We start from the raw sequence: 20,426 nt of genomic DNA on the forward strand, positions 1-20,426 counted from the left end.
AGGTACAGCTCTACAAAGTTTGGACTTATCCAGCTGTGCTTGGCTTGGGTCTGGCTGCTGTGCTCAGCTCCTTCCCACTGCTGCCCTTGAGGGTGAACCTGTTGTGCCCCTGTGGCGAGATGTTCTGGTCCTGGACTAGCTGGTTGGATCTATCCTCTATACTCTCTGCAGGGATTGCAGCTGCAATGTTACACCCCAAGCATGTATGCCAGTCCTGAGCTGTGCCTGGAGGGGGCAAGGTGGAGTAGGGGGGAGAGGAAACTCTCCCTCACACTGACTGGGTCTGGGCTAGAACTGGGTCTGGGGGTTCCCGGAATGTGGCAGAACTTCCTACTGGGCAGGCATGTGGGGGAGGTGCTGCGGAGTGGTGGGGGACATCCTGCGGAGTGGTGCTGGACGTCCCAAGGGGTTGGGAGAGGGTCTGGCTCACACTGCGCCTGGGCTGGGACTGGTTCTGCTGGCGCAGGGTAGCAGGACTCTCTCCCACACACTCACCAGACCTGGGCTAGGACTGGGTCTGGGGGTTCCCTGAATGGGGCAGAAATTCCTACTCGGCGGGCGGGGTGGGGGAGGTGCTGTGGAGTGGTGGGAGGCATCCCAAGGGGGTGGGAGAAGGTCTGGCCCGCACTATGCCTGGGCTGGGACTGGTCCCACAGGCGCAGGGTAGCAGGAAGGTCTCCCACACATTCACCGGACCTGGGTTAGGACTGGGTCTGGGGGTTCCCGGAACAAGGCAGAAATTCCTACTCGGCGGGCCTAGTTACTTCTTCATAGTCAACTCTGAGGTAGGCATAGTTGTCCCCATTTTATAGGTGAGGAAGTGGAGATTGCAGTGAATCAAGTAACAAAGCCATCATTATGGAGATATTATTCCTTCTTGTGCGCTTCATAACAGCTACATGTTTGATAAACTTGTCCTAAATATCTTTTTCTAAATCAGGGCTAAAAGTGCTACATCAATCGAGGCCAAGGCTGGCCTCCTTCCAGCCCCCTTGAAATGTTAATCACCATCTTCTGGGAACAGTTTTCGACCACTCAGTAATCAACCTTGTCAAATCTGATACTCCGTTTATTGACATGATTATTGTTTTTGAAATTTCTTTTACATATAAAAGCATCAAACACATTTTTAAAAGTTTAACTATTTTAAACATTTGTAATTGGTTCTGGTATAATACATAGCATACTCAACCAAAAATAAACTTCTCTAAGATCATATTCTCTCTAAGTGGGGCTGTTTATTAGGTTTCTCCACCAGAAAATTGACTTTAAAAGTCAAATGAGACCCACTCAGTTCTGGCACCCCTACATCATAATGCCTAGAGGGCTTCTTTAACTAAAGATTGAATGTGATGAACAATGAACCACTACGCCCCACACATGAAATTCATTCCGTATCTAACCACATGGATGGCCTGCTATATTCTGCGTCTTCCCCATCGGGAAGGACATGTTCTTGGCCACAGTGTCCAAGAGTACCTCTGTCTTTGGGCAGCTTGAATGTCCCAGCTCCTGGGGGCCTGACCCTACCTCTCTTTCCTCCTGGCTGTACAGAGGTATCCAGTCACTCCTTACATTGGGTTATTATAACAAACTGGGGAAAAGCCTACTTTTGAGGAATGAGGTTTTCATCATTTATAGTCCAGATGCAATCATACTCAACCAATTTGATCTGTAGCAGTTAATTGCTTGTTTATGAAGGCACATGTGCGTGATAGGCCCATGCTCTGTCTCTGCCTTCTTACTAACATCTGCCTTCTTACTAACATTTACTCATTTTATGAAATGAGTATCTAAATACTTTCTGAGTACCTTACTTGTGCCAAACACTGTTAGTTGTAGTATTGTTTGTATTTTTTGGAAGGCTTATATGAACCTTATAGGTAGACAGCATATATCCTAGAGTGAACAACAGACACTATTGCCATGTTCCCAAAATATTTCATGTAATTGTGAACTACAATAAGAACTAGAAAAGAAAGATGTCCCATTATGGGTGCTTCAAATGGAAGGACTGTTGGAGTCACTGCTGTGACCATCACCTGTGATAACCAGCATGAGCTCACCTGCTGGAAAACAGGAAAAAACAGGGTGATTCAATAAAGGTAAAATGCCAAGATGAAAGGCTTTGTGTTGCCATTGTAAGGAGAAGGACTAGGAGTAGCTTTATAGAGCAGAAGCAGAAGAAGCAAACAACAAGGAAGAACTCAAGCAGCTTTTCAGCTTTGTGTCCCACCCTCCATCCTGGAGTCAGCCTCATTGTGCTCCAGGCCTGTGACCTTGAGTCTGCAGTGCATCCCTCTTGAGCATCCCTTGGGAAGCCTCTCCCTTCTCTGGGCCACTCCTGGGGATGGAGAGTTAGCAGTGATTGGTATTCTGTGGACAAAACCCAAACTCTTAGCTTTGTGAAGAGCACTGTTCTGAGAGGGAGTGCATTAGCCAAGGAGCTGGTCAGCTGCAAGCAAAGCTAGCCCAGGCCTTGAGGTAGGAGCAAGAGTTCCACATTTAGGAACCTGCACAGGGGCGAGTGCAGTGTGAAGGGGGACGTGAAGGAAGGGCAGGAGGAGTTGTCCCAAATGAGGCTAATAAAGTGAGAACATGCCTCAGACCAGCTGATACATGCCAGTCTTCTCTGGGTTTTGGGAACTAAGTGCTCCTGGGGTGGCTGGGTGATGGCAGCTGCCTGCACAGTTGGTGCAAGTTCCAGTGCTGCAGCATGAAGCAGGCAGGAGGATACCTGCAGCCTGACCTGGAGATGCCATGGGAAACTTCCTCTAATTCACCAGTTCATAGATTAACCCAGGGCAGGGCAGATGCCATCTCTGTCCACATCAACAGCCAAAATGTAAGAACAACATGCTGTGCCCAGTTCGCTCACATATTAACAGTATTTATGCTTTAAAACAAAGCACTCAAATGTTGGTTTGCATAAACTCACTTGTCATTTAGTTGCTTCAGAGTAACTCTTCTCATCGTCACTGACATTCCAGATTCCCTGCATTGAAATCCATAGCATTTCTGTTTCATTGGAAAGGAGAGAAAAGGGACTTTCAGAGTAAAAAAGAGTCCCCCCTGCCTATAATGGCCTTTGCTGTGGATTCTGTAGATAACTTGTTTCTAGGCCCTGAGGGAACCCAGATTTGGGAGTCTTAAACACTAGAGGGTGAATCTGAGGGTATAAATTTGAATTCACAGAATTGAGTTCTTCAGGCATGGTAGGACTAGGCAGGCCCATTGCTCAAGCACTGCATCTCTCCCCGCTGCTGCCTTCTCTGGGCTGATGACCTCCTCGTGGGGGTGCTCCTTGCATACCTGCATGGGAGGAGAAGACACAGTGAGGTGCTCAGCCCCTCACGAGCTCTGTATGCCCAGTCTGCACAGGGAGTGTCCAGGCTATGCTCATCCCCTGGGAATGAATGTTGTTTATCAGAGGTATAAGCAGCTTTCTGGGACTGTGGAAAGGACTAGGGTGAGGGGCTCTGCAAAGAATGTGGAGAGGTAGAAAAGAGTGAAAAGGAAACAGTCTGTCAGATGGATGAATGTTTGAATTTTAGAAAATAACAAGGACAGTGTCAGGCTTCATTGAGTAAAATGAGAGACAGAGCTAGGCACAGTCCCACAGGAGTGAGCATGGTATGCTGGAAACGTGAAAAAAAGACGTGGTAGAAGGAAGAAGAAAAGGGAATGAAGAATGATCTGAAGCAATCCAAACGGTGTGATGAAGAGTGCAGCTCCGAGAAGTCATCTAGTGAGCAGGATACAGCAGCTGTGGTGGCAGCAGAGTGAGGGAAGACACTGCCCTGGTGTTCAGTCTCATCCAGGACAAGCCCAGCTTGGACCAGACACATCTGGCATCAGGACGAACAGAAGCCAAGAACCCTGAGACTTTTCTCTCTCCCTTGCAGTGGAGTGGGCCAATGGAGAAGCTGAGTGGGCCAATGGAGAAGCTGGGCGGCTCTCAGCATGGGCAAGGCTCAAGGTAGAGTGTGTGTGTGTGTGTGTGCGCGCGCGCGTGTGTGTATGCGTGTGTGTGTTGGGACCTATGTTAAAAGTTCAGAGCTCCTCAGTCATAAGGCTTCTCACACATATCTTCTATCCACGGCCATACCCCTTGAATGTACCCGATCTCGTTAAAACGAACTTCCCATGGGCTGAGCACCTCCTGGCTTTTCCTGAAAACCTCCTCCTCTGTACTGTATTAGCCACTGCTCAGTGATGTGAAGATGGAATGGTGGATTAAGGTGAGGGGACTAAAAGCTGCCATACTTGTCTGCAGCAGCTTGATACAAGAATCTTCTGTGGTTTCCTGGAATGTGAAATAGCCAGTAATAGTCTAGAGTTGTCTATTTTTTTAAAAAGTAAGGAATGTTTCTACTTCCTAATCTGATTCATTTATGTTGGAAAACACTGGGTATTTGTGCCTAATGACCAAGACTTTATCTAGTTCTGTGCCCCAAGCTACAAATCTCCTATACTTAGCATCCTTGAAAGCCTTATTCATTTCGCAAGTGGAATTCCCAAGAACACACAGAAAACCGGCCACAAGAAATGAGCCTTGACAATCTCTTGATCCCACTCTTTTTCTGACCCCAGAAGAGGACATGTCTTGGTACAGTTTTGAAAACCTGCCAGTAGGGAGCATTTGCAGGGGACCAGAAATCTCTTTAGAGTTGGCCATTTCCTATACTGGTACAAAGTAAGGCCTTGATCAAAAGAGTATGTACACTAAATCCCCTCTTGTTCTGTATCCTGCAATTTGGTATTTGAGTAGAAAATTCCTTATGGCAGTAACTTTTTTGAAAATCTTTCATGCATGCTAATATAGAAGCACTTTTCTCCATTGGCTGATTCTTGAGTACATGATCTGATACAGATATACCTCCTCCTCTCCTTCCAAATGCATCTTAAATCATGACATTTACCTTTCATTTTTGACTAATTGAAATAGTGCTATCTCTGCAAAGACAATGAGCAAGTAAGAGAAAGAAATATAAAGACTGCATTTGATGCATGCTTCAAAATAATGGAAGGGGAGATGATCAGATTGTAGTGAAAGCGCTGAAGCTGTGAGCAAGAGTGTGACTGCACTGCGCTGTCCTCCAAATTCCTATCAGAATATGTAACAGCTTATGCATATCAAATTTCACTGATCTGCCTTCACTGATTTTGAGTTTGTTGTAATTTAGAAACAGCTTAGGCTGATGTTCACATTCCCAGTGTCTATAGAAGGAGAAAAATGTTTCCTAAGGAAATGATGAATACATAAGAAATTACAGAGGAAATGCCAGCCCATTCATGCTGCTTTTACAGCATGATACCCCAAATAAACATAGTTAATCATAGACAATTCCTTACTGTTCATTAAAGCAGGTCCCACAGAGCCTCTATTTGGCAATATTCTGTAAGCCATTACTCTGTGTTATTGTACAGGTTTACAAGAAATCAATCTCCATTTTACTAAAAGAATCCAACATTTCAGATTTCCATTCATTAGGATGTTTCAACATAGTAATTAGTACTAAGTACTGGCTAGTATTTTCTTTTGATAAAATATCAAGAATACAATATATGATTATTAGGTATAACATTTTCAATCCCAGATAATTTCATAATCCAAGGTTTAAAAAGAGAATCATGCATACCAACCCAAGAGGTGTACTTCTTCTTCATCGAGGAATGCCTGTGTGTGCTCCTGACCTTTGTACTTATAGATACTTACAGTATTAGCTGCATAGGTAGATTTTGCCAAAAAGATAGAAGTATGCCCAATAAGTGCAACTTTTTTCTGAAGAAAAGTGGGGATAATAAGGATGGGGAGATAGCTTAGTGACATAAGCTCCTGCCTGGAAAGCACAAGGTCTCAAGTTCAATCCCCAGTACACTAAAGCTGTGGGCCAAATTAAATCTCTCCTGTATGTTGTGGATTTGGGGTATTTCCTCCCAACAGTGGGAAAGTAATTAAAAGAGAGATATTCTGAGACAATGATATTCAAGTTGAAAAATAATAGTCAAGGAGAGAATTGAGAGAGAAGAAGAAACTCAGCAAGTTCTTTCCTAGGTGTGCATCTAGTTTTGAGGTGAGAGAAACCTAGGTTGACCATAGATTAGAAGAGAGATGGAGTGCATGTGCCAATGGGTGGGGTGACTTTATTAGTGAATAGGAGGCTTCTCAAGGAGATAGTACTGTTAGATTGTACTTTAAACCACAAGACTCAAAGTATAAAAATAGGAAATTTAAAAACCATAGATAGCCATGCCCAAAGCAAAGTGAACATCTCTATGACTCAGAAAAAGAGAAATGCAAAGCAAAGATGGAACTAAGGCCCCGGCTGTCTGGTTCTGGGATAAAGCAGGCAAATGTTTGCTTCAGCAGATAACAGGGAATAGGTATGTACTCTGTGAACTCAGAAGTAGCAACTGCTGACCTGTGCCTAGAATGACGATGTCTACTGAGGTGCAGGTACCTGGTGAATTACCACACACAAGACCCTGACCAAAACCAGGGCTAAGCTGGCTTAATGACTGGATTTGCAATATCCTTGTCCTTACGAATAGGATGCCTGAGCTACCCCTTAAGATTCTGTTCAAGACAAAGAAATGGAACTTCAAAAAAGAGAACAATTGAAATCTATGTACAAGGGCCGGCAAGATAGCTCAGTGGGCTAACCTCCTGCTTAGGCAAGTGCAGGGACTGGGCTTCCATCCCCAGCACCACATGCCACACCAGCTGTGCCCCCAGCCACACTGAGCTGGCCACCAACACTGGGCATGGTGGTGCACATCTGTAATCCCAGGACTGGGAGGCCGAAAACAGGAGGATCACTATGAGTCCAAGCTGTATAGTGAGACCTTCTACCAAATACATTAAAAATGAATAAATAAATCTGTGTACAGATGATAGCTTCACTCCATGAAATTCTAGAATTAAAGTTTTAAATGTATCTCAAACCATAAAAGAACTAAAAGGAAAATCATAATCCCCTGAGGTTCAGGGGCAGAGGGGCAGACATAAATGAAACAGAAACACAGTAGGAATAAAACCCATTAGATATGAAAGTTATATTCAGTGAAATTTTTTGAAAACAATACAATATATTGAATTAAAATATGACACTGAGGGCCGGCCAAATAGCTCAGCAGATTAAAGTGCCAAATAGTTCAGCAGATTAAAGTGCCTGCTTAGGCAGATGCAGGGGCCAGGAGTTCAATCCCTCAACCTACCATGCCAGCCCCAACCGTGGGGCACGCTGAGACTGTGATTGAGACTGGGTGTGGTGGCGCATGCCTGTAATCCCAGCACTTGTGAGGCTGTAAACAGGAGGATCACTACAAGTCAAATCTATGCAGTGAGACCCTGTACACCCTGTACACCCTGTCGTAAATACAAAAAAAGAAAAAGAAATAAAATATGACACTGAAGAATTTACCCAGAATGTAGCTCAGACAGAATAAATATTTTTAAAATTATGAAAAAACAGTTAAGAAGCATGAAGGATATTTTGAGACTCACCAACAATCTTCTATTAAGATTCTAAATCAAAGAACAAATGACCAGAACATTTTTAATTTTACAGAGTTTAGAAAAGACACGAGCCTTCAAATTCAAAGCAGATTGTTGGATAATGAGTAGGGTCAATAAAAAGAAATCTAAGCGTGCATGTCCTGAAGTGAAACTTCACAACACCAAGGACAAAGAATCTCAAAGCCTGGCTTTGGTCCAGCTGACATAGCATCGCTCCTCAGTGTCCAGCCATTGGTGCCAGAATGTGGGAAAATGTACTTAGTGTGCTGGAGAAAGTGAACACCAATCAAGAATTCTGTCTGTAATTAAACTCTACAATTTAAGAAAAAGAGAATAAAAGAAAGATATTTTAAGAAGTACAAAAAATATTACTGTGTTAGTTATTTTTTCCAGTATTGAGACAAATACACCATACCTGACACTTAAAAGGCAAGAAATTTCTTAGGCTCATAGTATGTCACCCCAAGGCAGAAATATATGGTGGAAGGATACAGTAGAGGAAAACTGCTCATCTATAGAAGCCAGAAAACAGAGGAAAAGGAGCAAGGGCCAAGAATATACCCAGTCAAGTCACACCCCTACTGAGACTTTTAGGGCTCATTTTAATTCTAAACCATAGCATTCAACTTGTGATCCCTAAAAGGTTTATGTCCATCTCATGCAAAATGCATTTAACTCATCTCTAAGAATTACTAAAGTCTTAACAATGCAAACATTGCTGAAAAGTCCAATTCCAAAAGTTTCCTCTGAGACTCAAGGTAAGCTCTTAGCTATGAGCCCCCAAAAGAAAGTTAAGCACTTCTGATATACAGCGGCATAGGCAAACATCCCATTCCAAATGTGGGAAGAAGGAAATGGAAAGAAACTGGATGAAAACAAGATCAGAAGCGAGAAGGGCAAAATGTCTAGCACCCAGAGTAGGTTGCAATGAGAAGTGCGTGCCAAAGGACTGGGGCTCCCTACGGCCTTGCTGGTTTACGGCCCACATTGCTGCTTTCTTGACTTGTTCTGCTCCCCACCTGAAGCTTTCCTTAGTAGATGTTCTACATTCTTGGCCCTTTCAGACCTTCCAAAAATCCTCCCACAAAGTAGTTGCAAAAGCTACTGAACCACATAATCAGGTGTGGTCATAGCAATGACTCGATTCCTCTGGTACTTTTATCTGTTTTAGTCATTTTTCTATCACTGGGACAAAAATACCCAACACTAAGAACTTAAAGAGAAGAGATTTATGTTGATTACAGTTTCCAGTGGGTTCGTCTGAAATTGGATTTCTCCAAGGCAGAAACATGTGGTAGAAAGGCCTAGCAGAAGATGATTGTTCATCCCATGGCAGCTCGGAAGCAGAGAAGAGTCATCCTACTTGTATCCCTGATGACCTGCCCCTTCTGACCACCCAATGTGAGACTTTTGGGGAACATTTTAGAGTTGGGCCATGATAATTGCCTAAAGTTTGTTAAAGAGCCAGCTATGGTGACACACACACCTGTAATCTCATCACTCAGGAAGCTGAAGCAGGAAAACCATCATGAGTTTGAGGCCAGCCTGGGCTACACACTGAGTTCAAGGCTGTCCTGAACTATGGAACAAGACCTTGTCTCAAAAAAAAAATGTTAAAGAATGTATGCTGCAAGAAGAAAAACACAGAGGAAAATCATAAGGAGCACAGAATTATGATGAGTATAGAAATTATTGAAATGCAAGGAAATATAATTCACATTGACTGAAAAAATACTTTTGCCATGCTTAAACTAAAAGATAAAATTGAAATTCTAAAGAAGACAAGGAAGTTGGAAGAGGAAATTTCAATGCAGCCCAACATTTAGGCTGAAGTATAGGAATTGCTGATTTCTTTTAGCCAAATTTATAATGAGAATTTTAACCAGATTATAGTGAGCTTCAAAAAAGAAATAACAGAAATATTTGGCAAACTTAAATTTTATGCTAAAAGGAATTATATGTAAGATTGGGGCCAAAGACAGTATAGTTGCTAAGGATATTAGCACCACTAAAAAAAAAAAAAAATTAAAAGACTTTGTACAGGGGCAAGAAGAAAGATTCCTCGTAAGCATCTCAGAAATCAGCAGGACGCTACCTATTGAAGGCTCAAGGGTACAAGAATGTAAAACTTTCATTTGAGAAGAGAAACCCTGAGCTCCCTGCTCCAGAAAACCTACTTGTACAGTTGGTTCCCAAGTTTCATTTCACCATGCCCAGCCATCCAGCCACTTAGAGCCCCTTAGAGGCCTCTTATATCATTGTTGAAAGGACCTAGGTATGGCTCAAGCTGGTGACTAACCTTGGTGTCACCTACATGTGGCTAGTTTTACCAGCATGGAGAGTGCAAGATATGTGGAGTCATGAAGACTCCACACAGATTTCAAAAGAAAGCCTGGGAGGCCAGGTAAAGAGCCTCTGAGAAAGCAGTGTTTAGACCTATGGGAATGAAGCCAGAGGTGCAGTAGAGACCTCAGAAAGTTAGACATGCCAGGATCATGAAACATCTGCTGAGAAAAGCTACAGGCCACGAGCAAGCCAGCCTGGGCAAGATTGGCTTATATGGGTGCAAACAGCAGGGCCATGGTGGTTGGGCCACCCACCTTGGGCTCTGATGCTGGACATGCATTTAATATTTGCCATGCTCAGTGTCAGCCCTTCTTGATCTGATTCTTTTCAATCCCTCTTTCTTTTAGAATGGGCATGTTTACCCTGTACAATTACATCATGTGATATTATAATTGGCCATTTGATTTTTATAGGAGTTCACAGCTAAGAATTTGCCTTCAGTCCTAAAGGAAACTTTGGATTTGGACTTCTAAGCAATTCTGGAACTGTTGGCACTTTAGTGAGGGGATTATTTTGTTTTCAGTTTTACACAAGATAATTGTATCATGTTAGGCAGAATTATTAACTTGTTACTGTGTTCATTTGTAGACTAAGTATGGTTTAAAGAGGTGTGTCAAGTTGACAAGCATAGTATGTGACAATTAAACTTAATTGTCAAATTCACTGACTTAGGAGCTACTTGAATTTATAAAGTATTTCTGTATCTCAGCGGGACATGGAGGTATGACCTTGGTGTATATATTATGTCTCTAACTCCTTTCTCTCTGCCACTGTTCTCCTGGCTGCTGTGAGTTGGGTGGCTTTCCTCTGCCAGGCCTTCTCCCATGGCTCTGAAGCCATGGCCTGAATCCCCTTAAACTATGAGCCAAAATAAACCTCCCCTGTGTTAAGTTGCAGGTTGGCCTAGTGATGGGAAATTGACTAGGATAGGACAGCAGGGAAAAGAAAGAGTGCGTAGAGTGGGGCAAACAGATGTGAAGAGAGATGTGAAAGGCACTAGGCAGAATAGGGAGAAGCACTGCAAGGCACTTGAAAGGGCAGAGCAGGGATTGAAGGATACTTAGATACCAGGATAGGCTCACTCAGAGCAAAGAGTAATGGCAAGCCATAGTATGTTTTGCTGAGGAGTGAAACGAGATGTGGACCTGTGGGTGACATTAATTATAGGACAACAGTGTGAGATTTGAGAAAGCCAGAAAGCATGCTGCAAAGGTAATCAGTAGGGATAAAGTTGCTATGATCATTTTCCTTTCTGACTTGAGTGTGGTCTGGAAAGCCTGGTCCTATTAGTGGTGTCTAGTATCTGCCACCCAGTCAGAAACCATGCAAGTGTGACTTCAGGTGGAAAGTATCTTCTGACAAAAAGGTAGCCAGGAGCATAAGGCCATGCTTCTGAAGCTCATTCCATTTATCAGAGAATATGATTTTTAACACAGTGTTTTACAACTCCTGGGAGCATAGTTTGTCATCATTACAATCCAGGGTGGTAACAGCCACTGAAATGAATGGGTGAAGCCAGTGTTAAATCCTGAGAGGACTTCACTGCCTTTGAACTTTTTCTTTCTTTCTCCAGAATCCGCCATACCTCTGCCAAATGCCAGAGATCACGCCTACCCCCATAAGTGCTCTTATTCCCCTGACTATAAGGGGCTGTGCCATGACTATAGACAGTTTTGTTTAGTAAAACAGATCAGAATGAAATTATGGCTCAAAAACATTTTAACAGACTCATCATGCTTCCTCTTGACCTGATACATCAAAAAGAACAAGTAATTATCAAAATTCTGAGTTTGTTGAGAATAAAGAAGTAGGTTGCTTTACCTTATTCTCAAAGTAGTCAGAATCTTGCTTGTTTAGGGCTGGCTAGATAGCTCAGAGGATTAAAGCACCTGCTTAGGCAGGTGCAGGGACTGGGGTTCGATCCCAGGCATGCCATGCTGGGCCCACCTTCAGGGCTCACTGGGATGACAACTGAGACTGGGCATGGTGGTGCCTGCCTGTAATCCCAGGGCTAGGGAGGCTGAAAATAGGAAGATCACTACAAATCCAATCTCTATAGTGAGATCCTGTAGACCCTGTATTAAATACATTTAAAAAAAAATCTTGCTTGTTGGCTGTTATCATTAACTGATGTATCTTGGACCCAGCTGTGGCATGTAAATTAGGTATGAGGATTTATAAAACCTAATTACAAAGACAATCCATATCTGCTAGCAGTACATAGCACCCTAAAGAGATTAGGACTTAGGCACAGACCAGTTTTGCACTGCACCAGTTATGTGACGTAGGCCAATTGTTCAACTGTCATGAGTTGCCATTTTTTATGTAATATGCATAGTAATGTTTCTCAGTAAGAATTAATTAAGGAGTACCCAGCTCCTAGAACAGTCCTTGGATAGTTATTATGGGCAGTGAAGAAATATTCCACAAGAAATGATGTATATATAAACCATCATGGAGCTCCTCCAATATAGTCTTCTTAATTGTATTTGAGAACTAGCACAGAAAGATGACTTAGATACAATTCCATATTATAGCCCTTGGTGTTGTAATTTGCATATGACACTTATGGGGGGAAGGGAAGAAGAGATAGGGAGATGGGGAGGGAGCAAAGAGGGAGGGAGGGAGAGAGAGAGATACATCAAACTAGAATGTTTAAAAAAAAAGTTCAGTCAGTTGACAGTGAAAACTAACCAGACAGAGAGGAGAGCTGATGATGGGAGAAGAGACTGGCTCAGAGAAAAGGAGGTGGGCACAGTTTGGGAGAGAAATGGGGGAGGACAAACAGAGTAGCGGGGAGGAGACTGGCTGTCTTAAGCTGAGATCTTCAGTGGCTTCCTAACACATGTGACCTCTGAGTACTAGAAACAGTCTGGAGGCTAAAAAAGGTCAGTTTCTGTTTAATAAATTGAACTTCTACAGAGCAAAAGCCTGCTGATGCTCTTGTGAGTGCACACCTCCCCCTACCTTTTGTTTCTCTCTCACTCTCCATTTTATCCCTAACAAATAGATAAGCTAGTTACCTACAGAAAATGATAATCTGTCTGGCAGAGCACTGCTCCACATCCCTACTCAAGAAAAATACAGACAGGAAACACATAAGCCTTGGCTACCAACAGAGACACAGTGTCACCATGCCCTGAACTGGGGACTCCTGCTGCTTCCATATGCTACTTTGCAGTGTCATGGAGTTAGCAGGATAAACCGATCCATGGCATTAATAAGCATTGCAAGTAGTACTTTGGTGCCCAAGAGGGATTTGGAAAGACTCTTGCTGCACTTGCTAGACCTCTTTTCTTAGGTGAAATAACAGGCTCTCTTTCTCCCAACTGATTTCATTCTCTATAAAATGCCCAGAGCAGTTCAGTGAAGGTATCCCTCCTGGAAGAGGAAGAAAGTGGCTTATTGAGGAAATGACCAACTACTTAGATACTGGGGAGGAATTGGTGCCTGGCAGGGGTGCAGATTCCTCAGGGCACAGCTTCCTGAGGACATACAGCCTAGGAGATGGACTCCCCTGGAGTCCCTTCCTTTTCCCAGCTCTATTATCCCATCTCTTAGGACAAAATACAAATCCGTGTTAATAATTTCAGAAAGAGGTCTGTATCTTTCTGCTTTTATTTATTTATTGGTGTGGTATTGACTCACCTGCTTTCATTTCTCTGGGTTTTTGAGGCAGGTATAGTACTATTCAACTGAAATATACAGTTTGCTAAAAGACATAGTATGAATTAAGCAGAAAAGCCATTCATTCCTTGTTGGTGATGAGATGAAGCAGAGCGCCATCCAGAGTCACATTTGGTACTGCAACCAGGTCTCTGGTTTTGGCTGATCCATAGATGTTCAATCATTTTTCTCAAAATTATCAGTGTCCATACAAATGATTCAGGTGATAGAGGACAAGACTCAGAAAGCCACTCATCTGTCATTGTGGCTTCTCAGTGACAGTTCCTGCTTCAAAAGTTAGGCTAAGCCTCCACCAGAAAGACTTTCTTTTATGGGCATGTGGCTTTCTTTGAAAGCATTCATGTGTATTGGGTACTGGCTGCTTACCCAGTTTGGAACAATGTGTAGAAAATACAGTTACCCCCAAAGCCCCAGATCGTGGTGTCTTTGAAGAACTTTCACTTGACTCTGGATACTGTTACCACCTTAGACCTAATGAGAAGGGAGTGGATGAGTGGGCTGTGTCTTGTGGGGCCCCATCCTAGATTAATGGCTAGATTGATGCCACTAATCTAGCATATTAGATAGTTTGCTATAAATCAATCACTGTAAATCAATCTCATCTATATAATTCTCGTTCTGTAACTCTGTATACTCTAGACTTTCTTTTTAATTGGTTCCTTGAATTTTTTGTGTTGTTTCGTACCTCAGGATCTTTTCACTTACTATACCTTCTGAACTCTGAATATGCTTCAATCTAATCTTGACTTATTTATCATCCCTCAACAAAAATATCTCCTTTTCTGATACGTTTTTCCTGACCCTCAATTTAGAGTAGATCTGACTTCTGGAGGTCCCTATGGAAGCCTTCGTAGTGCTCCTTAATACCTTTCAGAGTTTGTGTCTTCCACAGTAATATAAGCTCAATGGAGACAAGAGCCATCATGTAGGTCATTTCCCACTTTATCTCTGTAGTGTTTCACACATATAATAGTAAGTATATAATGTAACTGTGTGAATGAGTGAATGAATTAATTAATAAGTGAACAAGTTACTGAATGAGCAGGAGAATGAATTCTCCTGGTATATCTCTCCACAAGAGGTATCCCACATTAAAGATGAGGATTTTCTCTCTCATTTAGTTTATATAGAAACAATGCTTTCCAGTTAGAAAGTTTAGACCCATAAACAGGGAAAGTCTGTTAACCATAGACCACCCTTTTGCTAGCAGTTCTTTGAGAACAGGCAAGGAAAGTCAGACAGCAGTGTTGAATGTAGTTGCAAAATGTTGGAAATTGTTCAAATGTAAAGAATAGGAAATTCTCTTTTCTCTAAACTTTGCATTTGGCACCAATGTTTAATTTAAAAGATCTTTTCAGGCACATTGTTTGGATGTATGACACCCCTCCCCTTGGATGTGCAACCTCTCTTCTTTTTTCTGTACAGCTGTGTACATCTTGTTTATGAGCTTCAGTATCTTATTTTGTACAGTACAACTTGTTCATGCTATAATTTTACTGATTGTACTATGTAGTACAGTACTATAGTGTTATGTTATTATACATCATAGTACTGCATATAAGAGTTATACAAGTAAAAGCAGTCATAGCTTGGAGCTTTCTCTGGCCATTTCTTTGTTTTGAATGTTGTAATGTACATGCTCTGTACCATTCCTCGTTTAGCAATCCGTTCATTCAAGGACCTGGCTGCAGAAAGAAAACTGGACTGTTGAATGAGGAGCACCTGTGTTTCAGGCCGTGCTCCTGGCCACCTCTGTAAGGATATTCTACAATAAGGAAACTTTAAGAATGCTTTTCTGAGAGTCCATCTCACCAGCCAGACCTTCTCCTGGAAAGCTGGAAGAGTTGGTGCAATTTCTTTGCTCTGTGGTAGTGATGAAAGGCACACTGCTTGTCACATAATTAGGGTCACAACATGGGTAAGATGGCCCACTAGTTCACTGTGGGATCTTATTTTATTCTCTGACATGACCCATAATTGCTTCCCACCAGAGAGAGGAACTGAGGGAATAAAATGGAGTGATAAAAAGAACACAAATCCAGGAAACAGATACCAGGAACCCAGCCACTTAGTCAGCAAACACTAACTAAACACCTTTTGTGTACCGAGCATTGTGATAGTTACAGGAGTGCTGAGCTTTCTGTATGGACCAGATGGCGCTAACATGATTTTTCTGAACAATTTCATCATCCTTAAAATGACAAGTTAAAATGGAGTATTACTCTGACATGAAGGATTGAACGAGTTATTTGTAAGAAAATGAATGCACCTTGAGACCATAATGTTAAGTGAAATAACTGAGACACACCTCTTCAAGACTGCATGGTTTCTCTCACATGAGAAACCAAAAGATATAAGTAAGGGGCAAAACAAAAGACAGATAATAGGAACTACAGTGCTAGATCTTTTACCAGAAAAACAGGGAACCAAGTGATAGAGGGCGGGGAGGGAAAGGAATGAAGATGTTTTTGTACAGGTGCCAGCTCTGAGGAATGTAAGCACTATGTACTGCAAGGAAGGACTAATAGAAAATAAAAATTGAAAAGAAAAGCAAAATTGGTAGACCGCACTTCTGGGTGTGTCTGGGTGGGATGCAGAGGCATGGCCTTGGGGTCTCTCTAAACCCCTTCCACTCTGGCACTGTCTCCATGCTCTGCTGCCCAGCTATGCTCTGCCATAGCCCTCCACCGTGATGTCTGCCTTGGCACAGGCCGATCATGGGCTGAAAGTGTGAGCAAATTAAGCCTCTTCTCCCTTCCAGAACAAGTGACCGAATTACCAGAACAGGTGATCTCTGTTCATTATAGCGCTAAACAGTCTGAGATTCATTTTAATAATTGTAAACAAAATACTGCACCCCTTATTTCTCATAGGTGTGCATCGGGAATATCTTTGGCCCCTCAGGTCTGATGATAGTTTAATAGAAGTAGAGGGATGCTGGCCACAGAGTTCATAGTGCAAATCTCTCCAAGTACCAAGAGCTTAGGAAGTTGCAGGTGCCAAAGGGGTGCCCTAGACTCTCTTCTCTTCTCCTTGCTCACAGGTACATCCTAGCTGGGTGGCTTGCGGCCCTTCTGTGTACCTCGCATTTGCCTCACAGAACTAAGCAACGCAGTGGACATTTCCATAACAAGCTTGAGCATGCAGCCAGCAAGTGGCCCACCTCACAAGTGGACAGAACACACTTGCTTGTCAGCTGCCACACAGAGACCACTACAAATCCTGTGAGACATTAGACTGAAGATGTTTTCTTCTCACTGGTGAAAATTCATGGTTACACTATTTCAATTTTATCCATTAGAAATTCTTTTGAGCTAATAAGAATTTCTCCTTCAAAGTACAAATGTATTTTGCCTTTGAAATTATCGATCATTAACAACTGTAATTTAACCAAATAAGATTTTTGAAACACTCTGAGGAGATCACATTTTTCTAAAGGAAGCTTAGACTCTTGGCTGACCTTTGGCTTGGAAATTTGGAGGGAACTTTGGAAGGAAGATCCTCTGGGCAGGCAGCATTTGTGAAGCAACAGTGAAAACGGCCATTAATGGCAGGTCCTTAAGCCCAAGCAAAAGAGAAACGTTGCCGGGAAATGAGAAATAAAAGGAATGGAGACAAATTGTACTTGTCTCAAAATCATAATGCAGGCTGGCCCGGCCCTGGGCACATGTGATGAAGTGATTGTGGAGGAGAATGCCCCTGAAGAATGGCAGGAGGTAGAAGTACCTGGGAGCTGCATACAAACAGCAGCCACATCAGACTGCAGCGAGAGGGAGACCGAGGAGTTCTTTTTTCTAGCAGCATAAATGAACCCCCCACTTATAACCGGAATAGCTGTAATTTAAACAAGTGTTAAAGATCTACTTCTACCTATAAAAAAATTGAAATGTCCAGGACACAAGGCAGTGGTTCTGTCCGTGACGTGATGTGTGATCTTGAAAAGTAGTGAAAATGGAATAAGACATTGTAAAGGTATTGCTCTAATAAACACAATTCTGTTTGCCAGCCTTTTTTCCTGCTAGCAAATTATATTACTCTATCAACTTGGTAGAGCATCAATAGCATCTTCAGAGACTAGCTTGGGAGAGCTGAGTTACTCAATGACAGGATTTTTGAAGACAATATAATTTGGCATTTCTCAATTTTCTCTGATTTTGTGCAGAGAAAATAGAAGATCATAATAAATATTTTCCACAAATGGTGTCTTAAATGAAAACACAGCTGGTAGCAGCAGTATTCTGCTATTTATTTGGATGCTCGATTCCAGGTTTTCTATGAGAAACAAGCATGCTAGCAGATTCACTGCTTTCACATTTTCTATCATTTTTTCCCAGTTAAGTGATGAATTTATCTCTCCTTGTGGGTCCCTGGTGGTGTGGCTAATGCCAGCCCACTGGCACATTTTCAGTGAATGGGCTCAGGGTGTATTATGGGCTGTCGAAATTGATTGGAAATATTTTAGTTGCCCCTTACGAAATTAATATACCTAAGGTGAGACTGTTGGGTAGGTGAGGTTTAGGGGGCACAGATCGTGGAAGCAGTCACCAAGTTCCGATCTCTGTCTCTCTGGTTACTGGTTGTGCTGCCTTGGGTAAATCACAAAGCCTTTTGGAACCTTGGGGACCATATCTGTGCAGTCCAGGTAATAATTTACACAGGTATATTCACAGTCAGTGAAATAGTGGATATGCAAGTGCTACATAAAGAGGTTATACTTATTATGCTTATGCTTGTTAACATAGTCTTTATTTCCCTGGTATCCCACCCAGGATTTTGTAACCTTCTTTACTTTCTTAGTGTTCTGTTGCCAACATTGCCTCCCTCCCAACTCCACCAATTTCATCTCAATGTTTATTCCTATAGAGCTTTGTTCTCAGATACTTACAAATGTGAGGTTTAGATAACCCATGTACTAATACTCAGAGTTGTTGTTTTGTTTAAAAAAAAAAAAAAAAAAGCAAAACTTTTGAAACAAATAGTGGAATACCTGCAGGTAAAAGGCTGTATAGAAAGTAGTTGGCTGTCATACCAATTTGATTTGAAACTGTCTCATTACTATATGTCTCTCAATAAAATTATGGAAAAAAATAAAAATTTAAAAAAAAAGAAAGTAGTTGGGTGGTGAGGCAGGGTAGAGATCCCCATAGTGAGGAGTCACTCACCCAGAAGGTGGAAGTAGGGGAACAATTGTATGAAAGACCTGCTAAATTAGTCTTTTGCCCCGTAGAAGGGGATATGTAAGAGGTACATTAGAAAAATTGTGTGTGCAAGAAGCAAACTGCTGCCGGGACACCCCAACCATTCAGGCACTCCCTCCTGAGGACTCAGATGCTGGAGAGAAGGGAGGTGTCCCTGTCAGCAAAATTCAGTGAGATAAACACAAGAGACCAAGAATGGGAACAAACAAGGCTTTTATTGCCAGAAGGACAACAACTTGATGCAAAACCAGGGAATGTCGACAACCAGAGAACTTTGTACTGGGCTTTTATACATTTACAATTAACTATGATAAACATTTTACCTCATCTTGGAACTTTACAAAAATATCACAAAGTTTACATTTCCCAGGGGTTTCTTCATATGATTATTTTAGCTTACCTATAATTTTTTTGTTTGTTCCTTAGCTTAACAATTTGTTCTTCTTTGTTGATGTTATGGTTAACTAAGAAGGACAAGGGTGAGGAGTGAATTCACCTAAAGCTTAAGCAACTTCTATAATGGAGTCTCTCTTACTATGCCATCCCCGCTACTCTCTGTCTGAAATTCTGACCTGCAAAATAAACAAGCATGAGAATTATTTTATAACACTGTTTTGTGGCACTTTCTCACACTGCGGTAGATCATGGGACACTTGCCACCCATAGATACTAAGTATGCTTCCTGAGCTCTTTCCACAGAACGTTTTCCAAGGTTACGGTGGGAGCCTGGGAACAAGGTGTGTGTGAGGAAAATGAACAAGACAGAACTGCAGGAGAATTGAGCTTGTTGCTTCTGGCCTTGTGTACTGTACTTCTAGGGAAACACTCGGAATCGGACCATAACTCATCCAGATTTATTTTGTGTTTCACAATTGTTCACTGCTCCAGCTTGTCTTTCCATATAAATTTTAGACTAATCTTATTAATATCTGCAAAAACTCTTTCTAGGATTTTGATAGGAATTCTTTAATCAATAGCCCAATTTGGAGAGAAGGAATAACTTTACTGAGTTGAATCTTCCAGTATATGAATTCAGTATGTCTTAGTACAGAATGATAGTACAATGAAAGCATTGATGTTTCTTTCTATAAAATATAAATTGTTCAATATCTAAATCTAAGTTAGGGATGGAAGATCAGTATTAACATGGGATTTTTGTGTTTTATATTTGTTGTAATGTTCAAGTTCAGATAAAACATTTAATATTTGTCAGTTGTTTGACACAAGTAAATCTTGAAGTACTGAGCTTTATTTATATATTATTTTACTTTTTCTAATTATAAGAAATGACCCGCGTATTAAAAAATACCTTAAAAATCCATTTTATTTTGATCTTTGATTTCTTTCGTCTTTGCTTTATAATTTTCAGCATGCAGATACAGTACTGTACTTTCAGATTTAAACTTGTTTAAACTTGTTATTTAAGATTTATGCTAAGTAATTTTAAGTGGTATCATGTCTTCAATTTTGGTTTTCATATATTTCTTTCCAGGATATTGATATACAGTTAATTTGGGATATTGAGTTTATGTCCTGTGCCTTTACTGAATTTACTTATTGATTCTGAGGGAGTGTTATAAATTCCTTGGGATCTTTTAGATAAGCGATCGTGTCACCTGTAAAGAGGAACAGTTCATCCCTCCTTTCTCATCTGTGTCCTAGTCTTTAAATTT

The 20,426-nt window shown here is 41.7% G+C and overlaps 1 protein-coding gene across 1 annotated transcript in view; it reads left to right on the forward strand.

Annotated features, from left to right (window-relative positions):
* LOC101577922 (histone-lysine N-methyltransferase SMYD3) overlaps positions 1–20,426 on the forward strand; it is a 201,351-nt gene that overhangs the window by 146,523 nt on the left and 34,402 nt on the right. The gene's annotated exons all lie outside the window — the stretch shown is intronic.

Source organism: Octodon degus, unplaced genomic scaffold (assembly GCF_000260255.1).
Source record: "Octodon degus isolate 3935 unplaced genomic scaffold, OctDeg1.0 scaffold00017, whole genome shotgun sequence".
NCBI lineage: Eukaryota > Metazoa > Chordata > Mammalia > Rodentia > Octodontidae > Octodon > Octodon degus.